Source organism: Bufo gargarizans, chromosome 5 (genome assembly GCF_014858855.1).
Source record: "Bufo gargarizans isolate SCDJY-AF-19 chromosome 5, ASM1485885v1, whole genome shotgun sequence".
NCBI classification, from domain to species: Eukaryota; Metazoa; Chordata; class Amphibia; order Anura; family Bufonidae; genus Bufo; species Bufo gargarizans.
Window position 1 is genome coordinate 19,397,982 of NC_058084.1, and position 20,294 is coordinate 19,418,275.

General features: G+C 50.4%; 1 protein-coding gene across 6 annotated transcripts in view; it reads right to left on the reverse strand.

Annotated features, from left to right (window-relative positions):
• The window catches only part of TSNARE1 (t-SNARE domain containing 1), a 246,532-nt gene extending 229,267 nt beyond the window's left edge, over nucleotides 1–17,265 (reverse strand). For 5 of the 6 annotated variants that reach the window (XM_044294657.1, XM_044294656.1, XM_044294654.1 and 2 more), the window contains exon 1: nucleotides 17,166–17,265. The gene's annotated coding sequence lies outside the window, so the exon portion shown is untranslated. The remainder of the gene's footprint in view (nucleotides 1–17,165) is intronic. The other variant, XM_044294653.1, reaches the window with a different exon arrangement.
• Between the last annotated feature and the right edge of the window lie 3,029 nt (nucleotides 17,266–20,294).

A 20,294-nucleotide genomic window follows, 5' to 3' on the forward strand; every position in this document is an offset into this window, starting at 1 on the left:
GGGTTCACATACTTTTCCACCTGCACTGTGAATGTTTACATGATGTGTTCAATAAAAACATGGTAACATTTAATTATTTGTGTGTTATTAGGTTAAGCGACTGTGATTGTCTATTGTTGTGACTTAGATGAAGATCAGATCACATTTTATGACCAATTTGTGCAGAAATCCATATCATTCCAAAGGGTTCACATACTTTTTCTTGCAACTGTATGTAGGTCACAAAGAGTAGATGTTCAGACAGGTCCCACCTCTGGTCCCCACACACTCTCTCCATAGAAGTGGAGGGAATGGATATGCACAGCCATCTCTCCATTCATTCTGTACCTGGATTCGGCAAGAGAGTTTTAGGGGAACCCCATTCTGTAAACAGATGTGGGGGACCAAACGTAATTATTTATTCTACATTTATGGAATATGTCCCTTCAATCTTTCCAGCAACAAATGAGCTCTGGCCTGCACGGTGCCCACTGGGCGCCCAGTGACTGTCTATGCCACTAACACCTTAACAGGATTAGAAGCGTGCACAGGACAAGGGGTCAATGCCTTCAATAGTTAATCTGCTCAGCTGTCGTCTTCCTCTACAAATCAGCCCTGGAGAAGAACATTCATTTTGCAGATGGGGCCATTTATTATAATTTTTTTTAATAGCTCAAGTAAATTCTGATTTACAAATAGAAGATGTCAAGAGGCCCGCGCCCCCCGCCGCCTGTCAAGCGGCCCGCGCCCCCCCCGCGCCTGTCAAGAGGCCCGCGCCCCCCGCCGCCTGTCAAGAGGCCCGCGCCCCCCCGCCGCCTGTCAAGAGGCCCGCGCCCCCCCGCCGCCTGTCAAGAGGCCCGCGCCCCCCCGCCGCCTGTCAAGAGGCCCGCGCCCCCCCGCCGCCTGTCAAGAGGCCCGCGCCCCCCCGCCGCCTGTCAAGAGGCCCGCGCCCCCCCCGCCGCCTGTCAAGAGGCCCGCGCCCCCCCCGCCGCCTGTCAAGAGGCCCGCGCCCCCCCCGCCGCCTGTCAAGAGGCCCGCGCCCCCCCCGCCGCCTGTCAAGAGGCCCGCGCCCCCCCCGCCGCCTGTCAAGAGGCCCGCGCCCCCCCCGCCGCCTGTCAAGAGGCCCGCGCCCCCCCGCCGCCTGTCAAGAGGCCCGCGCCCCCCCGCCGCCTGTCAAGAGGCCCGCGCCCATTCTTGGCAGAGGATGGAGGGCAGCATTCAATGTAACGGAAGCTAAAAGCTGCACTGGACATGGCTTTTGGCTACAGCTAATGGTGTGGAACCTGTTCTTTTCAATTAACCCTTTAGCATACCAGGTCACAAAGGTTAGGTACCGGCAGCAGTGTGACTTGCATTTACTCGGGTTTACCAATGCTGTTCAAGTTTCCATTCAGTGACAGCAAGCGGACATTCTGAAAACTGAGGAATTAATGTATAAAATATACTAGACTCTGTTCACATCTGTGATATAAAGGATACAACATTTATCATCATATCATCGTTTACGATATATGTGATCCAATCAATTTTGCGGGTAACTGTTCCCCCCCCAGATAAAACAGCGCTGAGCTATCTTAGGCTGCTTTCACACTCGCGTTTTGTGCGGATCTGTCTTGCATCAGCACAAATAATGCTAACGCGTGTAACCGTTCAGAACAGATCCGTTTGCATTATTCATAAAGAAAAAAAAAAAGACAGTTAAAACGGATCAGTTTTGACTTACATTGAAAGTCAATGGGGGACGGATCCGTTTTTAATTGCACCATATTGTGTCAGTGAAAAACGGATCCGTCCCAATTGACTTACATTGTAAGTCTAGATGGATCTGTTTGGCTCTGCATATTCAGACGGTCACCAAAACGCTGCAAGCTGCGTTTAAGTGACCATCTAAAAAAACGCAACGGAGACCAAACGCAGCCGAATTGTTGCATTCTGAACGGATCCTTATCCATTCAGAATGCATTGGGGCTGAACTGATCTGTTTTGGGCCTGAAACGGATCTCACAAGCGGACCCAGAAACGCCAGTGTGAAAGTAGCCTTACTTATAACAGGGGTTCCCCGCTTTTAAAAATTCTTATTTGTGGGAAGGGCCCCTTTAAAATATACAGATGGAAGAGTATTCTCCTGCTGAGACCAGCAGTGTAATCTGTGGGAAACCTGTCAGTAAGGGTTCAATTTCCCTGCAGCGCCATCACAGGAGAAATGAAGCATTGCAGTGTCCAGTCACATCAATGGGTTGTCTGTGAAATGCAGGACAGGATGGGTCCTCCGGAGTGAGAGAGACCGGCTTTGTAACCGCTATACACTCTGGTCAACAAATGAGCATCCTGGACCCCCCTGATCCTGGACCCCCCCCCCCCCTCGATCCTGGACCCCCCCTCGATCCTGGAGCCCCCTGATCCTGGACCCCCCTCAATCCTGGACCCCGCCCCCCCTCGATCCTGGAGCCCCCTTCCATCATTAAACTCATTTAAGGCTACTTTCACACTAGCGTTCGTCGGTCCGCTCGTGAGCTCCGTTTGAAGGGGCTCACGAGCGGACCCGAACGCTTCCGTCCAGCCCTGATGCAGTCTGAATGGAGCGGATCCGCTCAGACTGCATCAGTCTGGCGGCGTTCAGCCTTCGCTCCGCTCGCCTCCGCACGGACAGGCGGACAGCTGAACGCTGCTTGCAGCGTTCGGGTGACCGCCTGGCCGTGCGGAGGCGTGCGGATCCGTCCAGACTTACAATGTAAGTCAATGGGGACGGATCCGTTTGAAGATGCCACAATATTGCTCAATCTTCAGGCGGATCCGTCCCCCATTGACTTTACATTGAAAGTCTGGACGGATCCGTACGAGGCTATTTTCACACTTAGCTGTTATATGCTAAAATAATGCAGACGGATCAGTTCTGAACGGAGCCTCCGTCTGCATTATTATGATCGGATCCGTTCAGAACGGATCCGATCGAACGCTAGTGTGAAAGTAGCCTAAGGGTCACTTGAACAGAGGTCAGAGTTCTTTCTCCGACAGTCAGGACCTAACGGTACGGTATATAGTAAATAATGGAAGCAGTATATATACGTGTCACACTGGAATAGCCACCAGCAAACCTGATGGGAGGCGACTGATCACTGACGGATGAGATTATTTTGGTGTTTTTTACAGACACGCTGCGGGTTGTGGATGCAATGATGATAATATAATAGTGACACCGGAGAGGACGCGGCACTGCAGCAAGAAAATACAAAACTAAGGCGACTTTCACACTCGCGCTTGGTGCGGATCCGTCCTGGATCTGCACAGACGGATCCGTTCAGATAATACAACCGCATGCAGCCGTTCAGAACGGATCCATTTATATTATCTTTAACGTAGCCAAGACGGATCCGTCTTGAACACCATTGAAAGTCAATCCGGATCCGTTTTCTATTGTGCCAGATTGTGTCAGTGAAAACGGATCCGTCCCCATTGACTTACATTGTGTGCCAGTCTCGTCAGACGGACAGAAAAACGCTGCAGGCCGCCTCCAGAGCGGAATGGAGACGGAACGGAGGCAAACTGATGCCTTCTGAGCGGATCCCTTTCCATTCAGAATGCATTAGGGCAAAACTGATCCGTTTTGGACCGCGTGTGAGAGGAGCCCTGAACGGATCTCACAAACGGAAAGCCAAAACGCCAGTGTGAAAGTAGCCTAAAACTATCGGATAAAGTTGCGCCCCCCCCCCCCCCCACCAAACGCTAATCATCCACCCAATCATGAGACTAAAAGTCACTTATTCATTATTTAGGAATCTATTCCGAAACTGTATTGTTTTCTAATCTTTAAGAAATTATTTTTGACTAGTTTTTTTTTTATTCTATTTTCTGTACATGAAAAAAAGGTGCAGCCATCTTGCCTGAACTGCTGTTTTTAAAGGGGTTGTCCGAGGATCAGTGAAGGGTTTTTCCCAGAAGCAGAATATTGATGCTTTGTCCTCAGGACAGGTAATCAGTATCCGGTCGGTGGGGACCCTACTCCCAGAACCCCCGCCAATCAGCTGTCTGAAGAGGCAACGGCGCTCTGTGACCGCTGAGGCCTATTCAGATGCCAGTGATGTCACGTTACGTTGGTCATGTGGCTTAAGTGCAATTCAGCATCACTCAAGTGCAATACCAAGCACAGCGCCATGCACTGGAGCTGCGAGGCAGCGGTGTCACTTGCCCAAATCCTCCATCCTCTTCAAACAGCTGATGGGCGGGGGTGTCGGGAGTCAGACACTGATGCCCTATCCCGAGTCAGACCCCCCCCCACCCCCACCGATCATGCATTGATGCCCTATCCCGAGTCAGACCCCCCCCACCCCCACCGATTATGCATTGATGCCCTATCCCGAGTCAGACCCCCCCCACCCCCACCGATTATGCATTGATGCCCTATCCCGAGTCAGACCCCCCCCACCCCCACCGATCATGCATTGATGCCCTATCCCGAGTCAGACCCCACCCCCACCGATCATGCATTGATGCCCTATCCCGAGTCAGACCCCACCCCCACCGATCATGCATTGATGCCCTATCCCGAGTCAGACCCCACCCCCACCGATCATGCATTGATGCCCTATCCTGAGGATAGGTCATCAGTATTAAACACTTGGACGACCACTTTAAAAAGGGTTGGCCTAGAATGCAGGATATTATAAGACATTTAAAAAAAGCTTCCGTTTCCTCTTGACAGACATGTGACCACTGCAGCAGTCCGTGATTGGTTGAGCAGTCGCATCTCTGGGTCGACAGCAAGGAGGTGGTAGGGACTGGGAGCCAGTGTCCAACATGGAATGGGAATGAATATGCTTTATTGGACACTAATAGTTCCGCAGTGCACAGGTGTTTGGCCTCATGCACATGATCGCGCCGTGTTTTGCGGCCTGCAAATTCGCAAAACACGTATGTAGGCCATGTGCTTTCCACAATTTGCAGAATGGAACGGGCGGCCAATGATAGAAATGCCTATTCTTGTTCGCCACGGAATGGAGCAACGGATGCGGACAGCGAGTGGATCCGCAACCGAGCCGCATTTTTTTCGGACCCAAACAACTTTTGTGTGCATGAGGCCTTAGTGACAGTCGCGCCTGCGCTCCGGCAGGTCATAAATCACTTGTACACGCCGACTGTAATTAGCGCTGTAACCCTCGGCTCCGGCCTTTGCTCTCGCTGCTATAAACCGCTTATTCCAACATCATATTTGCCGAATCAGTAATAAGAGATGATCTGTAAATTAAAGGTTTATTATATCACATGACTTCTGGACTAGATACCAATGTACCAAAACCTAAGCTGTGAAAAGTATCGGGTCTGTACACGAGTTTATCCTCTGGATGTAAACGGGGAATGTTCCTTCCTATTCACTGACCGCAAGCAGAGGCCATGGAAATAGGGGGGCCATGCAGTAGGTCGGGGAGGCCGTCAGAGGGCAGAGAGGGCCGGCTGCACTATTCCTAAGAGGTGATGAGACGGCTCAGCGTCTGCCCCTTCCTCTCACTGCACAGGACATGCTCATAGAAATCAATGAGTTGGGCCTCTGGCACACGAACACGTATGCGCCCCGTGGCCGTGCTGCAGGCCGCAATGCACGAACACCAACCGTGAGGCAGCCGCAGCGGATCGCTGACCTATTTACATTAATAGGTCCGTGATCCGGCCGTTCCGCAAAAAAATAGGACATGTTCTATCTTTTTGCGAAACGGAAGTACGAGATGAAACTCCCGTGCTTCCGTACTGCACCATTCCGCATCTCCGGATTTGCGGACCGTTGTGCAGAATGCCCACGGAATGGCGCCCGTGTACTGCGGAGCCGCAATACGGCCAAGGAGCGCTCAGATCAGACAGAAGGTGCAGACTCCAACAGACAAATGCAGGTGAAGTCTGATGGAGACACAGATCACTACATTTCACTAACAGAGCAGAGCTGCAGTGTAAAATATGGTGCAGGAACCCCCAAGACAAGAAGCGGATTTCCGACGCATTCGGTAACCTTACTGGCCACCCGCTATGCATTCACTTACATGGAGCAGTGCTGAAGGACCTAGCAGGGATCAGCAAGCTCCGGCACTCCATCTGTTCTCAAACTACAACTCCCAGAATCCTCCTTTTAGTACCATGAGAGTTACAAGAACAGCTAAGCAAGTATGCATGCTGGGAGTTGTAGTTTCACAGGAGCTGGAGAGCTGAAGGTTGCGGATCCCTGGCACAGGAGACAGCGGGGAGTGTCCCTGTGTTGGTCACATGTCAAAGGGACCTTGGTCCCTCACTTTTCGGGATCGGCAGGATTACAGCTGCTGAGGAATATTCGTACAATACTAAGCTTTGTTACTTACCAAATCGTTAGAAAAAAAAAAAGTCTCAAAAACATCTGGTGAGGTTCATGCTGCGATGAGCACAAAAAAAACGACTCCCTTGTTTACAGTCAAAAGTGACTCCTCAGACATCATTCAGGGCGTGCAAACTCCTGCTCCACTGCAACTTGGCACATTACAGACAAATAATCCCCCGTTTTGTGTCCACAGCCCCTATGCACCTCTGGTGTTACATGCCAGAAATAAAACCCTATCGCGGCATTAAAGGGCTTGTGCAGCATTATATACTGATGACCTGTCCTCAGGATAGGTCATCCATATCTGATCAGCAGGGGTCCAACACCCGTTGCCCCCGCCGATCAGCTGCTTAAAATGGCGGTAGCGCTCCATGTGAACTCCGCTTCCTGTTCATTATGCCGCACTTCGTACTGGAGGGAGTGCTTGTAATCACACTACGCCGCCGCTCCACAGGAGACGAAGCGCAGTGTAATGAACAGGAAGCAGCGCCGCTCTTCAACCAACTGATCGCCGGGGCACCTGGTGTCAGACCCCTGCTGATCAGGTAATGATGACCTATCCTGAGGGTATGGATTCAATATATTTGGCAGGACAGCCCCTTTAAATACCGGTGACTCATGTTTAAGTCGTGGAGGTAAGATGTTGATTACATTTGCAGGACTGAAGCTATTAGGTGCGATTTTACTGCCTCGGGAGAGGTGTAAGAACAGCACTGTAAGGGTGTATGTGTTTCGTTGCAAAGTGTGACATACCTTTGCAAAGGAAAAAAAAAAAGTCACGTGTTTTTTTCCCCCCATTACATGTAAAAAGCCAGTTTATAAGCATCATACTGTAAATCTGTGGTGGACTTTTGGAACACAAAGGGTTATTCCACCAAGTGAACAAAACTCATCAGTTAGGACTAGTGTTGATCGAGCACCAAAGTGCTCGGGTGCTCGAGTAGAACACCTCGGGATGCTCAGGTGCTCTGCAGAGCACCCGAGCACAATGGAAGTCAATGGGAGAAACCGAGCATTAAACCAGGCACCCCCTGCTCTGAAGAGGGGAGGGTGTCTAGTTCATTGGAAAAGGTCAGAAATTTATGGAAACACCACTGAAATGGTTCGGGAACAGCGTGGGGAGGATGTCTGGATGCATCTTGGACTCCTATTACCTATGACACACAATAGACAACCACACAAAGGCTATATGTCAAAAGCCAGGTATCTGCAAGCGAACAACCTATTCATGAGACAGATACAGTCAGCATACCTTACAATGGCAGCCTTGTGCACTGAGACATTCCAAACCAGATCTCATCTGACTGAGAGCCATTAAGCCTCAAAGTTGCTTCATAACTGTTGGATGGCTTCGGTGGACCTGCGCACCTAGATCAATATCATTAGGGTGACAAAGTTTTCTGATTGTCCTAACATAATAGGTTCATAGTCTTGTCATAAGACTATGAAACCAATAACATATAAAGCATCAATTCTTACATAAAAGACGCACTACCATGAGACTACACCGCAATGAGACACTGTACACCTCCAGGAATACCTAGAATAAAAAGAAAACTTTAAACCACATCACCTGTATAGAAGGAGGGAGGGTGGGGAAATGTTTAGGGAAAGGATTATTGCACTGTTTATATGTGCTTTATATTTGTTTTCACTGCACATGTCTAAAAAAAAAAAAGAATATGACCCGTAATTTGATCCAATATGCACCTTTAAATGTAAATGTGCAAATTATATAAAAACCTAATAAAATCTACTTTAAAAAAAAAAAAGATTTTGAAACGAATAAAACAATAGATGGCGCTGTTCATGAGTAGTGTTGATCACGAATATTCTAATCACAAATTTTTATCGCAAATTTTTCATGCAAATGGTGTTTCAGCTGAAAAACAAACAGATTCAGCTAATTTGCATATGGCCACGATTATGCAAGAGTTTACATGACAAAACTATATAGAAAGGTTATTGAATATTATGTTAGGACAATCAGAACACTTTTTGTCACCCTAATGATATTGATCTAGGTGCGCATGTCCACCCAAGCCATCCAACAGATGCGAAGCAACTTTGAGGCTTACTGGTTCTCAGTCAGATAAGAGCTGGTTTGGAATATCTCATAGTGCACAAGGCTGCCATTGTAAGGTATGCTGGCTGTTATCCGTCTCATGGATAGGTTGTTGGATTGCAGATACCTGGCTTTTGGCATATAGCCTTTGTGTGGTTGTCTATTGTATGTCATAGGTAATGGGAGTCCAAGATGCATCCAGCCATCCTCTTAATGCTGTTTTCAAACCATTTCGGAGGTGTTCCCATCAATTTCTAACCTTTTTCTGTGAACCAGACACGCTCTCCTCTTCAGAGCAGGGGGTGCCTGGTTTAATGCTCGGGTCTCCCATTGATTTTTATTGTGTTCAATTGTGCTCGAGCACCTGCAGTATTCGGCCGAACACTGATGTGCCGAGCATGCTCGCTCAACGCTAGTTGAGACCTAATCCTTGTCACCAGTGATGGCCAGTTCGCATTGCTTGCCCGCAAACATATGCGGGCTGCCATCTTTTTTTCACAAGTCCAGCGAGGCACAGGTAAGCTCTTGCCTGTGCGCGAGCCGGTCTGAAAACAAGTGCGGTAAGCGGGAGCAGGCAGTTCCGAGAACAGCCACCGTGGGCCTTCATCGGGCTGTTCTCGGAACTGCCTGCTCCCGTTGACCGCATTTGTTTTCAGACCGGCTTGCGGCACAGGCACAGGCTTACCTGTGCATCGCCGGACTTGTAAAAAAAAAAAAAAAAAGATGGTGGCCCGCATATGTTCGCGGGCGAACAATGCGAACTGGCCATCACTGCTTGTCACAACTGAACTGTTACAAATGTATCCAGGCTAGACAATCACAGTTACATTGTAGCAAATCAGTATGGGTTTCTTGGGAAAAACTGGGAGACGCCACTACAGATCCCAGTCATCCAGCTTGGCCAGAACCTCAAGAGGCAGATCTACAGGTGAAACTTGAAAAATTAGAATATTGTGCAAAAGTTCATTTATTTCAGAAATGCAGCTTGAAATTTGAATATTGTGAAAAGGTTCAATATTGTCAGCTCAAAGTGTCACCCTCTAGTCAGCTAATTAATCCATACCCCCCGAGCAAAGGGACCTGAGACTGTGACTTTGGGGTTTCATAAGCGGTAAGCTATAGTCATCCAAATTATATCAAATAAAGGCTTGAAATCTCTCGCTTTGCCTGTAATGAGTCTCATGTGTTAGTTTCACCTTTTTGCATTACTGAAACCTTTGCACGATGTTCTAATTTTTCGAGTTTCACTTGTACATTCATACAGGTCTCCTAGTACCAGGGTTGTCACGATACCAACATTTTGATTCGAATATTAATACCATAAAAAAAGTATTGTGATACTGGATGCCACCGAAAAAAATTAATAAAAATAAAGAAAAAACCACCCAAAAAAAAGCAGCGTGCGGCCCATAATCGAACAGTCCGATCCTATTTTTTGGGTGGACAAGGTGACAAAAAAATTGCGAATCTTGTGGGGTTTTTTCTGTTACGGTGTTCACCTCATAGGAGATTTTTTTTTATATTTTAACAGTTCGCACTTTTTTGGGCATGACCGTATGTAATATGTTTATTTATTGTTTATATATTATATAGATATTTTTTTATGTATATGTAAGATTGGGAAAGAGGGTGATTTATACTCAACATTTTTTACTTTTAATTTAATAACCATTTCCCCCTTGAGGGCCAGAACCTGGGATCGTTTAATCCCTTGTCAGAGCTCTTTTAGGGTGAATAGGACCGCACACTCTCCCTGCTGCTCTGTGCACACAGCAGCAGGGAGGTTACCATGGCAGCCAGGTAACCGATCGGAGCCCAAAAGATTACACTGCTGGGGCTCTGGTCAAAAGCTGCCACTGCCACCAATGAATGAAGAGGAAGGGATGGGCCACCAATGATTCTAATAGTTATAATACTTGGGGGGGCTGGGCACACTGCGCCACCAATGAAGATAAGTAGCCTTTTAATACAGGAGGCAGGTGCCTGCAGCAGAATCACATAGCCGGCACCTGAGGGGTTAACTGCTGTGGATCGCAGCACACTATCAAAGAGGCCGGCTATGTGATTCTGCCACCGGCACCCGCCTCCTATATTTGTATTAATGGGTTAGTTATCATCATTGGTGGCGCAGTGCGGCCGCCCCTCCTCCTCCCGTCTCTCTTCGTATTGGCGGCAGCAGAGGGGAGGGAGGGAGGGAGGAAGAGACTGCTTCTCCCTGTGCTGCTGAGAACATGGAGCGCGCTGAGAGCAGCGTGCGCCGAGTTCTCTGATACTAGGCTGTGCAGTAGCGCAGCCCAGTATCGGTAAATGTCAAATCCCGGTATCGAATTGATACCGGTACAAAAGTATCAATAATTCAATACCCAGTGCAACCCAACCTGTGGCACCAGTACATCTCTCTTGGAGCTGTCACTCCACTTCCCAAGACTTCGGATAGTCCACTGTAGTCTGGAAGCTTTACTGGCGACCACCCAGCTTTCCCAGAAAAACACAACTAAAGCCTCATTCACATGTCCTCATTCATTTTAATGTGTGTGTTCATACATCAGTGTTTTAGAACCATCCGCGGGTCCGTGTTTTTAGCAAGGATGCATGCTCTATTTTGTCCATGCAGCAAAAAAACGGACACACTGACAGCTTCATGGATGCATCACTGACCACAGATTTGAGCACGGACACGGACGTGTGAATGAGGATTAAACGGATTCCAATTTCTAACTTAACAACTTGACATTTAAAGGGGTTGTTCATCATTTTAGGATTGAGGGCATCAATATCCGATGGCCGACAGTCTGACATCCCATACTTCCACCCATTGTGTAGTGGACAGAGCTGGTTACCATTCACTTCAATGGGGGCAGCACTGCAGTTACCAGCGTCGTCCACTGCAGTGGATGGCGCTGTGTGCTTCAGGCCAAAGCAAAACAGCAGACAGGCGGGGGTACCAGGTGTCGGACCCCCACCGATCATATCAGGGATCAGCAACCTTCGCCACTACAGCTGCTGTGAAACTACAACTCCCAGCATGCTCCATTCATTTCTGTGAGTTCTGGGAAGAGCAAGTATGCATGCTGGGAGTTGTAGTTTCACGACAGCTAGAGTGCCGGAGGTTGCCTACCCCTAGATCAGACACTGATATCCTATCCTGAGGACAGACCATCATCAGTAAAATCCTGGACAACTCCTAAGACCCCCCCAAGCTGTCCGTACAGTCACACAGGGGTTAAAGGCTGAACGTGGAGGCAGCAGACATGACGTTACTGAACGAAATGAAGAGCGGGTCTAATGAGTGGATTATAAAGTGGTAATGGGCCGTCGGGGGGGTTAAAGTAACACTTTTCTTCAATAATAACTCGGTTTCCCGCATGTAGGGAGCGATGACCTCATCACATTACACGTCTAATGAGAGCAGATCCTGCCGCTCTGAAACGCGCTTCTATTCGATTTTCCTGGTTATGAAGCACTTTATGCCTGCAGCCCATCCCGTCAGCCGCGCGCTAACGCAATTATCACCGCTTCTCAGAACTGCTTCAGTCCAGACCACGGCCTCACCATATCCCCCGAAAGTTAAAGGGGAACCACAGGAATTAAAGGGGTTGTCCGCTTTTTACTATTGATAACCTTTCGATGATAGGACCCCCGCAGATCTAATATTGCTGACCTAACTCCCGACACCCCCAACGATCGGCTGCTTGTACGAGCGCTGCCTTCTCTGCTCTGTTTACCTGCAGCGATCGCAGTGCTGATCGGGAGTAATACCAATGATGGCGTCCCTATTCACTTCTATAGGACGCCCCGTCTGTTCACGTGAATACTGCCGAGCCGTCCCATAGAAGTGAATAAGGACGCCATGCTTGTAGTAACAACTGTTACCCTCTCGCGCAAGCGCTGCCTTCTCTTTATACGACTAATCAGTGGGGATCTGGTATTGATTACCTATCCTGAGGAAAGGTCATCAATAGTAAAAAGCGGACAACCCCTTTAAGCCAGGTCCCCCTCTTGTAATAATTCATTAGGGAGCATTTCGGTAACATTCACTGACAGCAAGCATAAATTGTGCATAAGAAGCTACAGCACTAGGTCCCTCATTTTTAACATGCACCTGCAAGCTAAAGTAGGGACCGGCTATAAAGAGCAGCCCCGAAGGACCCTGCACGCCCTGAAGGACCCCGCACGCCCTCGGATTACAGTGCAAGTCTTGTGATTTTAATCAGAACAGCGTAATACCGAATATCACCTGTGGAGGCACTGCAGGGAAACTGCGCACTTGATAATAGCTTCCCCCAAAGATCCCGGCTGATGACTGGGGGTCACAGCTGCAGGCCAGGTCCGCTACGGCGCACATAGCCCGACAGCACCAAGATGTCCGATGCCACCTATGAGAATGTCACTTGTGGAACTCCGCCTCTGTACATCTTTACATAATGTTAGAAAACTGGCTCCATTGTGTTAGTTTTCACCCCCCTTAAAGGAGAACCCCATTTTTAACGTGACGTTACACAACACCACAGTATAAAATAAAACGTGATATGGCGAATACTTTCAGAATTGTGCAGGTTTTCCTTTTACTAGAAGCCGGACCACAGTTAGGTGACGGTTGTGTTCATGAGCCCTGTTTTACGGTCCGCGAATTGCAGATCTACAAAACATAGCATTTTGTGGAATAGAACGTCCAGGCCGTAACAGAACCGTCCTATCCCTGTCCGTAATGCAGACAAGAACAGGACAAGTTCTATTTTTTTTGCGGGGCTGCGGAACGGACGGACGGATGCGGACAGCATGCAGTGCGCTTTCCCGTGTCTTTTGCGGTCCCTTTGAAATGAATGGGACCGCATCTGACCCACAAAAAATGTGGACCAGATGAGGACAAAAACGCAGCTCGTGTGCCTGAGGCCTTCATCAACGCTGACTCGGCTATTTCCGTCGGCCCCGTAGAAATGAATGGGAGCGGGAGCAGCGCATGCGCGGTACGCTCCCAATCACTTCTATGGGGAGCCGGCTTGGTGGTGGCCGGACCGGGGTCCTCCAGCCACCACCTTGCGGGGCTCCGTTCTTGATATAGGGGCGGGTCCCAGCGGTGGGAGCGCATCTATAAGACATGCCCATTGACCATGATGAGACAACCCCTTTAATCAAACTGGAATACCCCTTTAAAGAAAATGAAACATACCAGATCAATGCACTGGGGATATTTGGGAGGACTGGTCCGTTCACTGCTTCAGGCCCAGTACTAACCTCAGTACTAGTACACCGCGCTGGTACAGGTCAGCCTAACATCCACACGAGACCGGGGCCCAAGGTTTCCCAGCAGAACATCGCACCGCCCCTGCAGACTTATCTTCAGCCACATTTCCTACACCGGTAACAGCCGAGGTTGACCTGAAGCCACGGCACCATCTATCAGGCTGTGAGGCCACCAGCCCACGCGTGGCTCTACTGTCCGCTCCCTACAGCGTCACATCTGACGTCAGTCTCAGAGGCCATCCTTACGAAGTGGCTGTAGTGCTACACGTGGTAACCTCACAACAAGGCAGAAAATGACATACGGCCCTACTATACATAATAGTAAAACTAACAGGATGTGTAATAAACAGGAAGAAGACGCGCCACGTGGCCGCAAACGTGGAGAGAGGAAAAAAAACCCACATCTCGCAGCTGACAGCCATCGTTCTGCTCCATTGCTTCAAACATAAAAAAAAACTAAACAACTGAAAATAATCTTGGTAAAAAATAAATAAAAATCTACCTGACATTTTGGGTCTAAGCGTCTCCATGGTTACCATCACCACCAAACCCTGTGCGGTCTCATCCTACAGTCGTAGTCTCTTCCGTTCTCCCTCTTGATACCCAACAAGCAGCAGAAGGGACAGATCCAAGGAAAATATACGAGACTGCAAGAACAGAGTGCACTTGACTCGTCAGTGTACTGTAACCATGGAGACGCCCGGGCCCGCATAGGAGCTGTAGACCCAAAAAACAATAGATCATTGGCAAAGCTGCAGCTTTTACTTCTCACGCAGTGGAGAAAAATATAAATCTTTGCAAAAAAAAAAATCAATAAAAAAAAAATCAATAAAAAAAAAATCAATAAAAAAAAAATCCACATGCCCGTTAAGGCTCAGGCCCCGTCTCGCCCCCAGAGAGCGCACTGAATAAATACACACGGTACTCGCGGTTTTGATGCTGATCTCACTCTTGCATTGAGAAGGGTGAAAACTCCACGGAACGAAGAAGCGAGGTTGAGGCCAGATTTGTGAAATCGCATACGTTGTGCCGCTACGGAATTACGCTGCGGTTTTCCCATGTGAGAACCTGCGACGTGTACAGGAGGCAGGAGAGCCTTCAGGAAGGCCGGGGACTAATGGGGAACCTTCCTGGTGCACACACCGTACACACCCACATGCGCCTGTCACTGTGTAGAATACCGCAGGCGACTGCTCTATCGCACGTAGTTGGATAAATCTCTCCCTTACTAATGTATTGTGATTGTCCATATTGCTTCCTTTGCTGGCTGGATTCATTTTTCCATCATTTTATACTCTGCTCGTTTCCATGGTTACAACCATCCAGCAGCGGCGGTCGTCGTCTTGCTTGCACACTATAGGAAAATAAACTGCCGGCCTTTCCGGTAGCCAGGACCGTGGAAGCGCACATCGGCTCGTGCTTTTTTTCTATAGTGTGCAAGCACGACCACCGCTACTGGATTGCAGGGTGGTCGGAACCACGGAAACGAGCAGTGTATAATGTGCTGGAAAAATCCATGAAGCTAGAAAAGGAAGCAATACGGACATTCATGTTTCCATCACATTATACACTGCTCGTTTCCATGGTTATGACCACCCTGCAAAAAAAAAAGGGTGGTCAACAATTTCCTATTTTATTTTCTTCACTTCTTCCCCCCCACCCTGCGGTACCTGTGACCAGAGCCACCTACCTGCTCAGTTCCAGCTCCGGGGCTGTCTTCATTGCACTCCTTCATGTAAACTTCCAGCATGGATGGTGTCACATGTGCCACTGCTGCCAATGACGGGGGACACCACCACTGAAGTCAGGCATTGGCTGCAGAGGTGACTGCAATGAAGACAGCCCGGGGGTCACAGAGCAGTGGGGAGCAGGTAGGCACAGCGCTCTTCACTGGTCCTGAAAAAATGGAGACTGTGGACAGGGCCAGAATGGCTTCCAAACACAATGTCCCATTCACTGAAAGCAAGCAGAGATCTTTAAAAAGGTGAATATTATGTATGTTGTAGAACTTTTTAATTGTCGGGTGGTGGTGATTACAGACTGGCGGGCGCCCTGTTAACGCCCACCCATTTATCAGACCTCCACAATGACGCCCTCGTTATTACAGAGCAGCCATACTGCAACATTATGAGCCACGGACCGGCAGCAAGGCGTGGTGGTGCTGCCAAAAAGTGGCCAAGGACGAAACTGTGGATAAATATAGGAGAGCAGAGTATCAGGTGACCCAGGACGGGCGCGCTGCAGGCTGCCCCATGCACGGGCATAGTCACCTATATCGTAAGCATGGCAAGGAGTGACAGGAACGCAGGGTAGCACCAATGGAGGTCAAGTGACTGATGGGCAGTGCCCCTAGAGACAGTGCAAGACTCCAAGACTTGCACTGCCACCTGAGCCGGGTAACACGGGCAGCTACGTCTGGGGGTGCCACCTGAGCCGGGTAACACGGGCAGCTACGTCTGGGGGTGCCACCTGAGCCGGGTAACACGGGCAGCTACGTCTGGGGGTGCCACCTGAGCCGGGTAACACGGGCAGCTACGTCTGGGGGTGCCACCAGAGCCGGGTAACACGGGCAGCTACGTCTGGGGGTGCCACCAGAGCCGGGTAACACGGGCAGCTACGTCTGGGGGTGCCACCAGAGCCGGGTAACACGGGCAGCTACGTCTGGGGGTGCCACCAGAGCCGGGTAACACGGGCAGCTACGTCTGGGGGTGCCACCAGAGCCGGGTAACACGGGCAGCTACGTCTGGGGGTGCCACCAGAGCCGGGTAACACGGGCAGCTACGTCTGGGGGTGCCACCAGAGCCGGGTAACACGGGCAGCTACGTCTGGGGGTGCCACCAGAGCCGGGTAACACGGGCAGCTACGTCTGGGGGTGCCACCAGAGCCGGGTAACACGGGCAGCTACGTCTGGGGGTGCCACCAGAGCCGGGTAACACGGGCAGCTACGTCTGGGGGTGCCACCAGAGCCGGGTAACACGGGCAGCTACGTCTGGGGGTGCCACCAGAGCCGGGTAACACGGGCAGCTACGTCTGGGGTGCCACCCGAGCTGGGTAACATGGGCAGCTATGTCTGGGGTGCCACCTATGCCAACATGGCCACAAGCAGCCGCCCTGGGGGAAGGACCAGCTATAGGGCCCTCCCCCATAGGGAACAGTGCAGCACATGGCCTCTGCATGTTGCCCCCCCCCCCCGGTCACATGACTCCAGGAGGACGAGTCCACCACTGACTCCTACAGGGGGGTGTTACAGGCCACAACCTGACTAGAACTACAGGCGGGAACTCCATGCTGGTAGTCGTAGTCCTGGCAGGGTGTGAGGCGGAGTCTCCCCGGTGCAGCCTATAAACACTGAGCGCCCACATCACAGGTCCCAGCGCCCAGGCCGCACACCCAGCCTCCAGGCCGGAGCGGCTCCACAGGCGGCCACTTACAACCAGGCGCTTCCCTCTCCGCTCCGACAGACTGGGGTGGACAGGGCCAAGGGCGCCGGGCAACCGGGCACAACGTATGAGGACCCGGAACGGGCATCTGAGGTGACCCTACCTGACGGCGGGAGCGCGGGATGACCGGGCTGCGGGATGAGGGGGGGCGGATCCGCGTGGTCACGTGAGGCGCAGCTGGTTCCTCGTCACGTGAGAGCGTGCTGTGCGTCTTGGCGTCATCACGCCGCTAAGCTCGGCGGCTCCTCCCCTCAAGCCTGGACCGTCTGTCTGCACAGGCCCCGCCCACCGCTGTCTTCTGCTCACATTCACACTTGCAGGTTTTCTGCTGCGGTTGTGGAAGCTCAAAACAGGTGTCGATGATAAAAGGAGAGACAGTTTTAAGAGGAGATTCTACTACTTTTCTTTTTGGATCTGCTCCTGCGCTTTGTTTGTGTAAAAACCTGCAGGCAGGGGTGGACTGACAACGCTTGGGGCCCCCGGGCAATAGGAGATTATGGGGCCCCTGTGTCCCCGCCCACCCTCAAGCCACACCCACATATTGCACCGCCCACATCCCAGAGAACCCTTTTACCTTCTGTAATCTGTAGTGTTACATGGGACTGCAGAAATCCATAAATTAGGCTGCTGTCACACCGGTGTGTTTGCTGGATCCGGCCGGGATCGCCAGAAACACTTCTGATAATACAACCGTCCGCGTCCGTTATGGACCGATCCGTCATAAACTCCACTGAAAGTCAATGGGGGACGGATCCGTTTTCTACTGGTCAGATCCGTCTTCCTCCACATCCCAGGACGGAAAGCTAAATACAACATGTTGCGGTTCGCTCTCCGGTCTGGGAACGGAACGGAATGCATTTTGGAGGATTCCGTTCTGTTCAGTTCCGCTTTGTCCCTATTGACAATAAATGGGGGAAAAACTGAAGCGTTTTTTTCCGGTATTGAGACCCTATGACGGAACTCAATATCGGAAAACTGTAACGCTAGTGTGATAGTAGCCTTATAATAAAAGAGACTTGGAGGAGAAGATGAGACGCAGGTCACAGTAATGAGCCCCCTCTATATATAGGAGAATACAGCGCCACATGCCTGTTACATCCGGGGACATCTCCCGTCATGTAGACCTTCTCTTTCCTCCTCCGTTAGACCGCCATGACTAATTCTTTCAGCCGCATCTCGTCTCTGCAGTTTGTTACACAGACGTTAGATTTCTCATAATTGGGGTCATTTACTGGTGTAAAGTAGAACTGGCTTAGGTGCCCTCAGCGACCAATCAGATTCCACCTTTCATTCTCAAAGGGAGTTGTCTAACATTAAAAGTGGAATCTGGTTGCAACTAAGCCAGGTCTACGTTACACCAGTTTGATAAATGACCCCCAAATGTCCTTATGGCTATAATGTCCCCTAGAGTGCCCCGAGTAATAATACCACCCTATATTGTCCATGTAATAATCCCTGTATAGTGTCCCTGAAAAATAATGTCCCCTAATATGTCCTTGTAATAGAAATGCCCCTATAGTTCCTACCCAATAGCGACATCCCCCACAGTAGTAATTGTCCCCCACAGTATTGATTTCCCCCACAGTACCAATTGTCCCCCACACTGCACCCACAGTAGTAATTTTTCCCCCACACTGCCCCCACAGTAGTAATTGTCCCCCACAGTACCAATTGTCCCCCACACTGCCCCCACAGTAGTAATTGTCCCTCACAGTACCAATTGTCCTCCACACTGCCCCCACAGTACCAATTGTCCCCCACACTGCCCCCACAGTACCAATTGTCCCCCACACTGCCCCCACAGTGCCAATTGTCCCCCACACTGCCCCCACAGTAGTATTTTTTCCCCACACTGCCCCCATAGTAGTAATTGTCCCCCACAGTACCAATTGTCCCCCACACTGCCCCCACAGTTCCAATTGTCCCCCACAGTAGTAATTTTTCCCCCACACTGCCCTCATAGTAGTAATTGTCCCCCACAGTACCAATTGTCCTCCACACTTCCCCCACAGTACCAATTGTCCTCCACACTGCCCCCACAGTAGTAATTGTCCCCCACAGTACCAATTGTCCTCCACACTGCCCCCACAGTAGTAATTGTCCCCCACAGTACCAATTGTCCTCCACACTGCCCCCTCAGTAGTAATTGTCCCCCACAGTACCAATTGTCCTCCACACTGCCCCCACAGTAGTATTTTTTCCCCCACACTGCCCCCACAGTAGTATTTTTTCCCCCACACTGCCCCCACAGTAGTAATTGTCCCCCACAGTACCAATTGTCCTCCACACTGCCCCCACAGTAGTAATTGTCCCCCACAGTACCAATTGTCCTCCACACTGCCCCCACAGTACCAATTGTCCTCCACACTGCCCCCACAGTAGTAATTGTCCTCCACACTGCCCCCACAGTAGTAATTGTCCTCCACACTGCCCCCACAGTAGTAATTGTCCTCCACACTGCCCCCACAGTAGTAATTGTCCCCCACAGTACCAATTGTCCTCCACACTGCCCCCACAGTAGTAATTTTTCCCTCACACTGCCCCGACAGTAGTAATTGTCCCCCACAGTATTCATTTCCCCCCACACTGCCCCATGTAGTAATATGCCCCCCAATGTCCCTTCAGTAATATGTATCCTCGCCTCCTGTGCCCCCCAGTAATGTCCCCCAAAGTTGCCTTGGCACGCAAAAAATAAAATAAAAGCCAATACTTACCTGTGTCCTAAACTCCTGGCGCTCACCCGTACATAGGCAGGCGCACGTCACTGCGGTGCTTCCCGACACAGGCGCGTGATGTCGCTATGGCGCCCGCCAGTGCCGGGAATACTACTACTGCATAGGCTTATCGCAATAATACCTATAGGATAGGACCCAGGAGGGGCCCCCTCCTGAGTCCTATCCTATAGGTAATATTGCGACGCTGCACCAGCCGCCAGGCCCGGGTGAATAACTTTGCAGTCCGTGCACATTATGTTATGTACGCGGCTGCGGCGGGCCCCCATCTCGGCCAGGCCCTCAGACCACGTCCGAAGTGCCCGACCGGTCAGTACGCCCCTGCCTGCAGGTGTGAATAAGCCCTGCAGATATCTACTGAAAGATAAAGGGGAGAGTTATCAGAACTAGTGTAAACCAATCAGATTGCACCTTTCATTTTGCACAGCTCCTCTGGAAAAGGAAAGGTGGAATCTGATTGGTTGCTATGGGCAACTCAGCCAGTTTCGGGATCTAACTGC